General features: G+C 47.0%; 1 protein-coding gene across 5 annotated transcripts in view; it reads left to right on the top strand.

Annotated features, from left to right (window-relative positions):
- The window catches only part of TBL1X (transducin beta like 1 X-linked), a 261,274-nt gene that overhangs the window by 30,055 nt on the left and 217,742 nt on the right, over positions 1 to 13,477 (top strand). For all 5 annotated transcript variants that reach the window (XM_026449812.1, XM_026449816.1, XM_026449813.1 and 2 more), the window contains exon 2: positions 8,993 to 9,061. The gene's annotated coding sequence lies outside the window, so the exon portion shown is untranslated. The remainder of the gene's footprint in view (positions 1 to 8,992; positions 9,062 to 13,477) is intronic.

The following is a 13,477-nucleotide window of genomic DNA, read 5'->3' as shown; positions in this document are numbered from 1 at the left end:
GTGTGTGTGTGAAGGGGAGGAAGGAATGGAAGGATGAAATCATTTGGGAATGTGCTAGAAGACATGCTTTTGAGGACAAGCAATGCGATTTTGGCATTGGCTGGGTTTCTGAGCCAGTGATGAATGTAGTGCATTACTATGTGACTGGGAGTGTGATAGAGAGAGATTCCGCCGGTCATTTCCCTCCACCTGCTTCTTATCAGTGCCATAGGGCAGAGTCTCAATTCCACTTGCCAGAATGCTTTCTAGGAACTCTTTATGCTCAATGGAGGTGATGTTTTCCCACTTGCTACGCTGTGCCTTAGGGAACAGGAACTGGCATTATCACATAAGCAATCTCTAAGTCCCTTGGAAGATTGTCTCATTCATCAAGAGGGAGAGGATTCTGATTTTCCTGCCTGGCTCCTCTAGGAAGTCTAACTTCTTGCAGGGGACCTGTTCTCACCGCCCACTTGTACAGCATGTATAAAAGGAAGTGAAGACTTTTGGGGATTAGTTGATTCATTTATTTGGAAATTGGGGTTATTTAAGCCCGATTTGAGTTCCAGGACTCATCTATGATTGCCTGGATTAAATCAAGGGAGACCCATGTAGCCTGGACATGATGGCTCATGCCTATAATAACCCAAGCACTTTGGGAAGCTGAGGCAGGCAGATTGCTTGGACCCATGTGTTGGAGACCAGCCTGGGCAAGATGGTGACATTCCATCTCTACTAAAAATACAGAAAATTAGCCAGGTGTGGTGGTATGTGCCTGGTCGCAGCTACTGGGGAGGCTGGGGTGGGAGGATCACCTGAGCCTGGGAGGTTGAGGCTGTAGTGAGCTGAGATCCTGAGATCATGCCACTGCACTTCCGCCTGGGCAACTGGAGTAAGACCTTGTCTCAAAAAAAAAAACAAAAAACAAACACAAAAAACCCGTGTAATTGTAGATTTTTGTTGTTGTTAGATATACTGGCTATTTTCTTGGAAGGAACCCTCTCATGGGAGCAGAAATGTTGAGTTTAGTCCTGATGCTGTCCCTAACCACCCCTGTGACACTGGTCCCAGGAAAATATAGGAATTGTCTCTTTTTTTCTGTCGTATCAGGGCTTGGGGCAAACGTTCTCTGAGGTTGTTTTAGCACCATACTGTGATTCATCTTGGAGAGTGTTCATAGCCCTTGATCTGAATTGATGGAGCTATGGGGGATCATGCCCCCACTGCCAGTGCTGAGAGCTGCATGTGGTGTGGTCCAGTGGCTACAGCGTTGTATTTGGGATCTTCGCTTGGCATCACAGCGGATTTGTATAATTATTATGTTGACTGGAAGTTAGAGTGACTCAACTGCCATGAACAGGAACCAAGAAAGAAAGGAACCAAATTCCAGAAGAGAATTTGCCAGAACACTCCAGCGTATTCCGTACTCTAGGGTTATCTTATAGGGTCTGAGGGTACTTCTTGGTTATCTGCTAATGTGCGTCTGACATAATTAAAAGCCGACTTAGACCCTATCAGAGAAAATCAAGTTCAAACACTTAGTCTAAATGGAAGTAAGGAATACGATTACCTTTATCTCGTTATCTTAGTTCTCTTTGGAAGATATACAAGCTCAAACCATGGTGACAGGTGTTGCCTTTAAGCATGGTAATAGGTGTTTTCCTTTAAAGTCCTTGGAGAATCAACTCATAGTCTTCTTCAACTTAAAAAAAAAAAGTTTTAAAAAAATATTTTAAAAATATTTAACTTGAGAATCTTCATTGAAAATTGGTCATCTTTTGTGAATTTGCTTAAGCACTCTTTGATCTCTTTTTAAAGGATTCCTTCCTGCCTGATACATTTGGTCCTTTTAGAATTCGGGCTAGAACAGTTTTCCATGAAGGTGAACGTGTTAAAACCTATTTGGTTCATTGTTAGGATCACTCACATTACAAGAGGAATTTCGGTCTTGAGTCTTTGTTTTTGCTCATTTGCTTTCTTGGAAACGTTTCCACATCAGGTCTTAGAGGAGTTGTACAACAGGAAGGAGGAGTTGACATGCTGTTTCATAACCAACGCTTGCTTCTCACCTGGGTACTACATTTTTTCCATCCATTTCCCACGTAAAACATGGAGACAAACACCAGAGCTGCTCCTGAGAGATGCTGAGTCATGGGAATTGAAGGGGGCTGTTGGGGCCTCGTGTGGGATGAGCTCAAGAGCTATCAGTCTACAGAGGGAAGGGTTCATCTCTGCCCCTCATTGCCTGCAGTTTCTCCTTGGCCTTGGCAGCTGCCCTTGACGTTCATTTTAATCAAATTTCACTTACATAAAAGGGCTATGGGCAGAGAGGCTTCTCTGATGGAGCGCAGCTATCCTACAAGTATGTAGCCCTGATTTAGTAGAGAAGAGGCAGGAACCATCGAGGGTGGAGGAGCAGGAGAAACAGTGCATAAGGGAGAGGGGATAGTGACGGGTCATTCAGGGATGTCTACGGAATGTGAAAATGCGGCAAGATGGGTTTCGGTTTCTTTTTTTTTTTAGGTCCGACAGATTACTGGGATAGCTACATCTTCATGTTGTACACGCGTACGCTTGATTCCCATTATTCACTGGAGCTATGTTCTATAAAGTCGCTGAGACTGTATAGAAAGCATCCCCCCTAGGGAAAATACACAGTGAGGCTTCTGTGAACCTCTGGTCACAATGTTGTCAAGCAGTCAGTGCATAACTTTGTTGTATGTGTTTCCATTGTGTGTTTCTGCTGGTTCCTTTACATTGCACTCACGCCAGCAGCACTGTGACTCACGCCTGGACGAACCTCATCTAACGCACGTATTTTCCCCCTAAGACGCATCCCAGCCTTGTGCTTCAGAACATGAGACAGCACTGCAGCATCTGGGGGCCATTTTAAGCAGCAAAGCACCCAGAAACTACAACATTTCAAAAAATGGCACTGTGAATAGACTGCGAAAAGGACACTTGTTCACAGAGCGAGAGCCTCGTTCACCCTCAGCTGGGAACACGTGCATTTGGTGACACAGCCGCTCTCTGCATGTTTGAGAATGACTATGAAAGTGCTGCAGGTAATGATTTTGGAGCTACAAATAAATGTTAGCCAATAGGCAAATTCACAGACACGGAATCTGTAAATAACAAGGCCTGGCTGTGTGTGTATACGTAGTGTAGTGTTGATAGTGTGTATACACAATACACATTGATATTTTGGGAGAGATTTTGAAGGAGTCACCATGAAAGCCAGTGTGTCACTTTGACCCTCTGGAAAGCATGCAGTGAGGAGGAGTTGGGGTACAAGTGTTTAAATTGAGGACATGGCCTGAGGAGATGAGAGAGGTGGGGACTGACTAGGGAAAGCCCCACACCGCAATGCATAACGGATAAGGTTTTGGCCAACAAGCCAGAGAACCCTGGAGCAAAGAGTGCCCCTTGCTTACAGCCAGAGGGCCTTGCTCAGTGATTACAGGGGGCTGGGAGTGGGGAGGCATCTCCAAAGGAGCACGGTGGATTTGCAACTCTAACTCTGTCTTTCTGGAAAGGATAGGAGAGTCTTGCCCTCTCCCCCAGGGCTGACACAGTTGGAAACCAAACTTTTGACTTCAGTTGTACATACCAATTATTTTGCACCCACGTTAGATTGAACCAAATGACACTGGCTCTTTTAAATTAAAAGTGGTCAAATGCAAATGCTGGCAGCCTCTTAGGGTTCAATTCAATGGAATCTTTTAAAGGTGCAATAATGCTGTTTGAAATGAGGAGAACTCCTGTGTGTTGCTTGCTGAGAAAAATGCACTATCTCTTATTCAGAAGATGATTACACCCATAATGGAAGCCAGTCAGTGGCATGAGGAATCATGGAGATGATTCTCACCTGGTTGATGGGATCAGCCGTTCCTACCCCAAATGAGGCTGGAAAGGGAACCAAGAGATGAAGTGGATTGTTGGGTTTATGAGAGGACGGTAGTTGTCTGTAGTTAAGGTTGTTTAAACTCATGACCATGAGAGGACGCTGGTTGTCTGTCTGTGGTTAAGGTTGTTTAAACTCATGACCGTGAGAATGACCTTTTTCTGGACAACTCTTTCCTTTTCCTTCTAATTTTGAGAGTGCTGAAAACTCAAGTCCCGTATTTAAAAATTCCATCGTTGAAAACATGTTTCAAGGACAGATGACACACTTATGATTACAGCGTCTAAAGTGATGAGAATATTAAACAACCTTTGGTTGGACATGTAACCATCAGGGCTGCAAAGTAAATAAGTCTCCACTTGGTCTTAAAACCAAACGCACACAGTTCTTGTCATTAAAGATATCCATGGCCTGGCACAGTGGCTCACGCCCATAATCCTAACACATTGGAAAGCCGAGGTGGGGGGATCACTTGAACCTGGGGTTTGAGACCAGCCTGGGCAACATGGCAACACCCTGTCTCTACAAAAAATACAAAAATTAGCTGGGTGTGGTGGTGTGTGCCTGTACTCCCAGCTACTAGGGAGGCTGAGGCAGGAGAATCAGTTGAACCCAGGAGGTGGAGGTTGCAGTCAGGCAACATCCTGCCATTGCACTCCAGCCTGGGAGACACAGCCAGACTCCGTCTCAAAAAAAAAAAAAAGACACAGAGAAAGTCTGAAAGCCCACAAAAGCAGTTAGCAAAAGGAACCCTAACATAACAAATACGGTGATGTCCAAAGACATCAGCAGCCAGGTAGTTAAGCTCAGGGGGTGCTACGTTTCATAAACTTGAAAGCTACATTGGCTACGAGTAACACAAATGTAGGTGCTAATCACAGATCGTTGGTGGGTATTTCAAACTTTCTCTTCATATCTATGGATACCCAAAACAGTGTGCTTCCATTGGGATGCTGAGACAGGAGGATTGCTTGAGCCCAGGAGATCGAGATTAGCGTTTTCCTCCCTTCCTGCCTCCCTCCCTCCCTCCCTTCCTCCCCTCTTCTCTCTCTCTCCTTCTTTCCTCCCTCCCTCCCCTCCCCTCACTTCCCCTCCCCTCCCCTTCCTTCCCTTCCCTCCTTCTTTTCTTTTTTCTTTTCTTTTCTTTCTCTCTTTTTCTCTCTCTTTCTCTCCCTCCCTCCCTCCCTCCCTCCCTCCCTCCCTCCTCCCTCCTCCCTCCTCCCTCCTCCTCTCCTTCTTCTCTTTCTTTTGAGATGGGGTCTCCCTAAGTTTCCTGGGCTGGTCTGGAACTCCTGGGCTCAAGTGATCCTCTTGCTCCGGCCTCCCAAAGTGCTGGGATTACAAGCATGCGTGAGCCACTGTGCCCGGCCTATTTTTCCTTTCCTGCTCTTTACTCCCAGCTAATGCGTTTCTAAAATTTGATACAAATTAATTTTTCTTCTTTTGTCTTTTGTTCAAATAATGATTTGATTTCTGTTCTCTGTCTCGGTCGTTTCAATAACATGGATACCTACACATAGTTTTATCAGTAAAAGTCATTGACATAATCAGTGTGTTACGAGAACAAAGATAGGCCCTCATTTAAGTTGCTCTGTCACTCATTTTATAAGGCAAAGAAGGAAGAGGACAGTGTCCTGTGTTTTCAGATGGCGGTTGAAGTGAGTCAGAGTGACGGTGAGCAGCATGCATTGAATTCTAGCTGGAAAGAGGGTTTTTAGGCCTGCCTTTGAGCCTGCCCTGAACTAATAAGGTTGGAAACCTATAGGCCCTAGAGAACAGGAATGAGGAATCTGCTTTCTCTGACAGCTCCTTGATAAACAAAATAATGGATGTGCAACATGCAGTCCTGAGCAAAGGCCTGGCAGCTCTGTGGCTGAGCCCTGGAGGGCTGAGCTGGGCCGGGGCTCCCAGCAGTTTGTTCAGGAGCACTGAGAGCCACAGCAGGTGCTGATCCAGCCCTTGCCTTCTTTGCGTGTATCTGACAAGTCTGCATAGACCACAGGAGACTGGCTGCCCCTTGAGGTCACTGTCTTGGAGCAAGCCTGTGGGGGAATCACATTGCCCCCGGCTCTACTGCCCTCTGGGGACATGGAGGCAGGAGTTTCCCGATTTGCAGTTAGGGTTTGCGTGCTGTCTGCGAGCTGGGTTTCCTCTTTGGGTTGCACAGTGCTGAGATCTGAGCCCAAGGCAGTTGGGACATTAGTGATGAGATAGAGGAGGCTTTGCTGTGTTCCACATCTGTCAGGCCGCTTTGCCCGGGGAGACGCCCCCCTTGCTTGAGGTCTTGGGCTTGGGTAGGGGTTCTGGAATGTCTCCCCTCCAGCAGGCGCTGCTTCCTTGGCTCCCCTGATGCAGAGAGCATCGCGGTGGCTTTGTTGAGGAGCAGCCCCTGCGGAGGCGCTCACGGGTGACAGACTGTCGCTGAAAGGTGGACAGCCCTGGTCGCCGACATTAACATGGTGCAATAGAGCCTTCTTATGTGTTCCTTGGTTCCCACTGCCCTTTCTCGTGGTCGGGTGTCCTGATTGTCTGTGGCTAGACTATGCCAGCGTGATCAGTGCCCTTCCCAGAACCCCTGAAAGAGGGTCATAGATTGAGATGTTTGTCACCACTCCTGTCCATTGCAGAGTCACATACATGCTAGAGACCAGCTTGCCCTTGATGTGACCTAGGACCTCACCCACTAGTCATTACAGGGAGGGAAAGGACAATAAAAAGATGAAAGAGAGTGCTGTCCGTGGTAATGGAAGTTACTCAGCATCGTACCAGTGGGCAGCCACATAGGTCGGAGGAGAAAGGGGAAAGAGTGAATAAAAAATGCTGATGTCTGTGAGGCTGAGAGAGGAACAGAACTATTACTGCTGGTCAGGGGGGCCATCCAGTTAAAATGTTCGCATCCTGTTTCAGTCACAAGCTGGCCAAGACCATCACATAAAGGGATAAACGTCAGCCCCAGAAAGAACGCATGATCATCTTGGGTCAGGGCTGTCTCATTTGATGTCAGAATTCTTAAGAGCTGCTCTGGCAAGGTGCAGTGGCTCATGTCTGTAATTCCAGCACATTGGTAGGCTGAGGCGGGTGGATCACCTGAGGTCAGGAGTTCGAGACCAGCCTGGCCAACATGGTGAAACCCTGTCTCTACTAAAAATACAAAAATTAGCCGGGCATGTTGGCAGGTGCCTATAACCCCAGCTACTTGGGAGACTGAGGCAGGCAGGAGAATCTCATTGGAACCTGGGAGGCAGAGGTTGCAGTGAGCTGAGATCAGGCCATTGCACTCTAGCCTGGGCAACAAGAGCAAAAACCTGTCTCAAAAAGTAAAAAAATAAAAAAAGGAGCTGCTCTTGGCTGAGTGTGATGGCTCACACCTGTGATCCCAGTGCTTTGGGAGGCTGAGACGGGAAGATAGCTTTGAGCCCAGGAATTCGAGATTAGCATGGGCAATATAACAAGACCCCATCTCTTTTTAGCCGGACATGGTGGTGTATGCCTGTGGTCCCAGCAACATGGGAGGCTGAAGAAGGAGGATCACTTGAGCTCAGGAGTTGGAGGCTGCTGCCAGCCATGATGGCACTGCTGCACTATAGCCTGGACAGCAAAGGAAGACCCTGTCTCAAAAAAAAAAAAAAAAAAAAAAGCATCCGGGTGCGGTGGCTCATGCCTGTAATGCCAGCACTTCGGGAGGCCGAGGCAGGCAGATCCCTTGAAAGTGGTCAGGAGTTCGAGACCAACCTGGCCAACATGGTGAAACCCCGTCTCTACTAAAACACAAAATATTAGCCGGGCGTGGTGGCGGGTGCCTGTAATCCCAGCTACTCGGGAGGCTGAGGCAGGAGAATCGCTCAAACCCAGGAGGTGGAGGTTGCAGTGAGCCGAGACTGCGCCATTGCACTCCAGCCTGAGCAACAAGAGCAAGACTCTGTCTCAAAAACAACAACAACAAGCTACCTCCAAACAGAACCTGCACCTACCCAATTGTGGTGGGTCCCCCTCCTGGGGCTCCTGCAGTAGCGGTGCTGTGGGAATTGAGAATCTTGCAAGTGCTGTGAGGGAGCTGAGACAGTGTGGCAGGGCCCTGTGCCCGGAGCATGCACAACCCATCCTAATGTCTGCCGGGGAAGGTGGGGGATGTCTGTGCATTGCTTTTCAATCAGAAAGGTAATTTTTGTTCCCCAGGGGACACTCGGCAATGTCTAGAGACGGTTTTGGTTGTCACACTGGGTTAAGGAGTGCTACTGTCATCTAATGGATGGAGAGCAGGGGTACTGCTGAGCATCCCACAGTGCACAGGGCAGCCCCACAGCAGCCAAGACCTTCTGGCCTTCAGTGTCAGAGGGGCTGGCAGCCAGAAGCTCTGCGAGTCTGTGGGAAGCCCTAGATGCCCCAGTCCTCATTCATTTTCTTCTCACCACATAGGACAGTGTAGCTGGACAGTACACAGGACTCTTGCAGGGGATCATGAGTGGAGACTTCATAGCATAAGGGTCAAGTACAAGGACTTTGCAGTCAGACTGACCTGTATTTCAGTCCCCACCCATCCTAGTGGTGTCACCGAGAGCAAGTTGGGCATAGTAACATCTGTCTTGATTGACTTTGGAGTTTGACAGGCAATACATGCAAAGTTCTCTATTCCCATGTCACTCAGAGTGAGTGTGCAAAAGATACCACTGTTGGCATCCATCGTCATAACAAGAGTTACTGTGAACATGGATGAGCTCAGCACCTTGTGGCCCTGGACTGTGGTGAGGGACTCGGACAGCTTGATGACTGAGTTTGGGCCTCAGTGAGATGGCAAAGCTATGCTTCTCTTGCTCCTTGGACCATGGTGATCTGTGATGACCCCTGGGGTCTGCCTTCTCCACTGTTGCAGTTCAGGGAGCTAATGCCAAAGGCTACTGTGATGGTGGACTCTGGGGTCCCCCTGGTGAAAAGGAAGGGACCTTGAGCTTTGGAATGCCCTGGGCCAAGTCTTGCCGCCTGCAGGTTTGTTAATCTCATCATGCCTTGTTTTTAGCACAACAAAATGGGATAATACTGACTTTATTATTGATGTACTATTAGGCTCTTGTCAGGTATGTGACACTGCTGCTATTTTACTGTTTCTTCCAGATTTCCGTGAGGGTGGAGGAAATCATATCATATCAGATGCCTCGCAGAGCACCAGGCCCACCGTGAAAGGTACAGCAAATTATACTTCCCTCTTCTTGCCCTGTTGGAAATTCTTTCCTGTGCAATTTTCTCCTCTCCGCCCTCCGCCCCTTCTCTCATAGCCTACAGCCTCCTCTGGGAGTTCCTTGGATTATTTTGTTGCCATGTAGCTTTGCAATTTCCAGTATGGTAGCCATGGGCCACATGTGGCTGTGGAGTGCTTGAAATGTGGCCAGTCTAGATTGAGATGCCTTGTAGAAGTATAAAATACACACTGGATTTCAAAGACTTAGTTCAAAAAGAAAGAGTGCAAGATATCTTACCGATAATGTAATACGGTTTACATGTTGAAATGATCACTTGGATACATGGAGTAAAGTAGAACGTATTATTAAATGTAACTTCACCTGTTTTCTTTTGACATTTTCTTGTGGACCTAGAAAATTGATAGACAGGTGGGTCTCCTTCACAGTTACACACTTATCTTGCTCAAGACCAGCCCTGCTTCCTCACTGGCTGCTCAGTCAAATGCCTCCTCCAGTTTAAGCTGTCTATCACGGGTCCACCCATTATGTATCCATCTCATCTTCTCTGCTTAGTGCCTGTGCAGGCAGCTGGTGTTTCTGTCCTGCTGCCCAGCTTTGCTTATGATACTAGTCTTGAGTGCAGGCTGCTGAGCTTCTCACCTTTCTTCCCATACACGTAGAACCTCCCCTCCAGAAACATGGGTTACTTACCAGCTGGCAGGGAGCAGAGCTGGGGTTCACATTCATTTCTGTCTTGCTCCAAACCCATGTCCCTAATAGACTACTCTCTCCAATTGCTTTGTGGATGTGAACACATAGTCAGTTCCTAGAAGGCAGGGACCATTTTTCTTTCTTTCATCTCTGCTGTTCAAGGCCTAAAGCTTTTTTGAAAGAATTAAGATTTCTAGTCTCTTGCCCTTCCACTTTCTGCTATGTGAAGACACAGTGTTCCTCCCCTTTGCCCTCTGGATGATACAGCGACAAGGTGCCATGTTGGAAGGAAACAGAGAACATCCCTCACCAAATAATCAATCCTGCTGGTGCCTTAATCGTGAACTTCTCAGCCTGCAGAACTCGTGAAGGTCATCACCATATGTAGGCTGATTGATCTTGGACTTCCAAGCCTCCAGGACTCAAATCAGTGAATTTAAAAACATTTTATGGAGGACGGGGCCAAGATGGTCAACTAGAAGCCACGGTGTTCAGAGGCTCCCATCAGAAAAATCCATAATAAGCATGTGGGTCCTTCACCAGCAACCAAGGTATCCAGGTTCTCTCATCAAAACTGACTAGAAGGCTGGCGTGACCCACAGAGAGAAGGAAGAACAGTGTGGTGTGGCGGCCCACCTGAGGGCCACACGGGGAAGGGGAACCCCCCTCACCCCAGCTGAGGCAGGCAGTGAGTGAGCACACTACCCAGCTCGGGGAACTGTGAGACCCAGGGATTGGAAGATCCCACTCGTGAACCCATGCCACCGGGACCTAGCATCCCAACCCCGGAACACGCAGATTCTTACAGCCTCTCAGCTGGAATCTGCTTAAGTTTACAGAACTCCTTGGGGAGGGGTGGCCAGTACCGGCTGCAGCTGCCTGCTGTCTAAGCCCTTTGAGCTCCTGTGGGGAGTGGTAGCAGGCAGCACTGGCACTGGCAACTGCCTAATATGCTAAGCTCCCTGGACGGGGGGAAGGGTGGCACCCATTTCTATAGCCACAGGCTACGCTTCTTCCCTCCTAGAGCCAGGGAGGCTGGACAACTTGGCCCCAAGACTTGTCCCCACAGCCCAACACACCGACTGTGGCAGTCTGCGGCCAGAGTGCCTCTTCAGGCCCAATCGCTACCCATCCTTCCTTAGTTGGGGTGGGGGGGCTTCCCTGCAGGATCTCCAATAACTCCAGCCAAAGGCTAAGGGACAGAATTCGGATCTCCTGGGCCTCAGCCTGTAGGGAAGGGGTGGCCGCAGTCTCTGCTGACCAGCAGACTTAGCTTTTCCTCCTGGTAGTTCCAAGGAATCTGTCAGCCCAGACGAGTGGGTTTCCCCCAAGCAAAACACACCCTCTCCACCAAGGGGCAGAGTACTCCATGAAACTGGTCCTGCTCCCTTTGCCACCTAACTGGGTGAGACCCTTCAACAGGGCTTGTCAGGTACCCTGTGCAGGAGCGATCCTGCTGGCATCAGGTTGGTGCCCCTTGAGGTCAGAGGTCCCAGAAGAAGGAGTAGGCACCCATCTTTGCTGCCCTCCAGCATCCTTGAATGACATCTCCAGGCACAGGAGCAAATCAGATGAATAAGGACTGAAGGTGAACCACCAGCAAACTGTAGCAGCCTTACAGAAGAGGGACTGGACTATTGAAAGAAAAACAAGCAGAAAGTGACAACAGCATCAACAACAACAATAAAATAAAAGGTCCCCACAAAAATCTCATCCAAGGGTAGTAGCCTCAAAGACTGAAACTAGACAAACTCACGAAGATGAGAAAGAATCAATGAAAAAATGCTGAAAACCCAAAAGACCAGAGTGCCTCTTCTCCTCCAAATGATTGCAACATCTCTCCATCAAGGGCACGGAACTGGACGGAGGATCAGATGGACGAACTGACAGAAGTAGGCTTCAGAAGATGGGTTATAAAAAAACTACAATGAGGTAAAGGAGCATGTTCTAACCCAATGCAAAGAAGCTAAGAACCTCGATAAAAGGTTAGAGGAATTGCTAACTAGAATAACCAGTTTAGAGAGGAACATAAGCAACCTGATGGAGCTGAAAAACAGCACAAGAACTTCGTGAAGCATATACAAGTATCGTGAAGCACAAACAAGTATCAACAGCTGAATCGACCAAGCGGCAGGAAGGATATCAGAGTTTGAAGACCACCTTACTGAAATAAGACATGCAGGCAAGAATAGAGAAAAAAGAATGAACAAAGCCTCCAAGAAATATGGGACCTCATAAAAAGACCGAACCCACGATTGAGTGGAGTACCAGAAGGAGATGGGGAGAATGGAAACAAGCTGAAAAACACACTTCAGGATATTATCCAGGAGAACTTCCCCAAACTACCAAGACAGGCCAACCTGCAAATTCAGGAAATACTGAGAACACCATTAAGATACTCTATGAGACGATCAACCCCAAGACACATAATCATCAGATTCTCCAGGGTCAAAATGAAGGAAAAACTAAGGGCAGCCAGAGCGAGAAAGGTTAGGTCACCTACAGAGGGAGGCCCATCAGACTAACAATGGACTTCTCAGCAGAAACTCTACAAGCCAGAAGAGATTGGGGGCCAATATTCAACATTCTTAAAGAAAAGAATTTTCATCCCAGAATTTTATATCCAGCCAAATTAAGCTTCGTAAGTGAAGGAGAAATAAAATCCTTTCCAGACAAGCAAATGCTGAGCGATTTCGTTACCACCAGGCCTGCCCTGCAATATCTCCTGAAAGTAGCACTAAATATGGTAAGGAAAAACCGGTACTAGCCACTGCAAAAAGACACGAAAATATAAAGACCAATGACACTACAAAGAAACTGCATCAACTAGTGTACAGAATAACCAAATAACATCATTATGACAGGATCAAATTCACACATAACAATATTAACCTTAAATGTAAATGGGCTAAATGCCCCATTAAAAGACAGACCGGCAAATTGGATAAGGAGTGAAGACCCATTGGTATCGTGTATTCAGGAGACCCATCTTACATGCAAAGACACACACAGGCTCAAAATAAAGGGATGGAGGAAAATTTACCAAGCAAATGGAAAGCAAAAGAAAAAAAAAAGAAAAAAAAAGCAGGGGTTGCAATCCTAGTCTCTGACAAAACAGAGTTTAAAGCAATAAAAATAAAAACAGACAAAGAAGGGCATTTACATAATGGTAAAGGGAACAATTCAACAAGAAGAACTAATTATTCTAAATATATATATGTACCCAATACAGGAGCACCCAGATTCATAAAATAAGTTCTTAGAGACCTGCAAAGAGACTTAGACTCCCACACAATAATAGGGGGAGACTTTAACACCCCACTGTCAGTATTAGATCAATGAGACAGAAAATTAACAAGGATATTCAGGACTTGAACTCAGCTCTGGATTAAGTGGACTTAGTAGAATTCTGCAGAATTCTGTACCCCAAATCAACAGAATATACATTCTTCTTGGTGCCACATGGCACTTATTCTAAAATCAACCACACAATTGGAAATAAAACACTCCTCAGCAAATGCAAAAGAACTGAAATCATTTCAGGCAGTCTTTCAGACCACAGTGCAATCACAGTAGAACTCAGGATTAAGAAACTCATTCAAAACCACATAATTTCATGGAAATTGAACAACCTGTTCCTGAATGACTCCTGGGTAAATAATGAAATTAAGGCAGAAATCTAGTAGTTCTTTGAAACCAATGAGAACAA

This window comes from Piliocolobus tephrosceles, chromosome Y (genome assembly GCF_002776525.5).
Source record: "Piliocolobus tephrosceles isolate RC106 chromosome Y, ASM277652v3, whole genome shotgun sequence".
Classification (NCBI taxonomy): domain Eukaryota; kingdom Metazoa; phylum Chordata; class Mammalia; order Primates; family Cercopithecidae; genus Piliocolobus; species Piliocolobus tephrosceles.
This window is presented reverse-complemented; position numbering and strand designations above follow the sequence as displayed.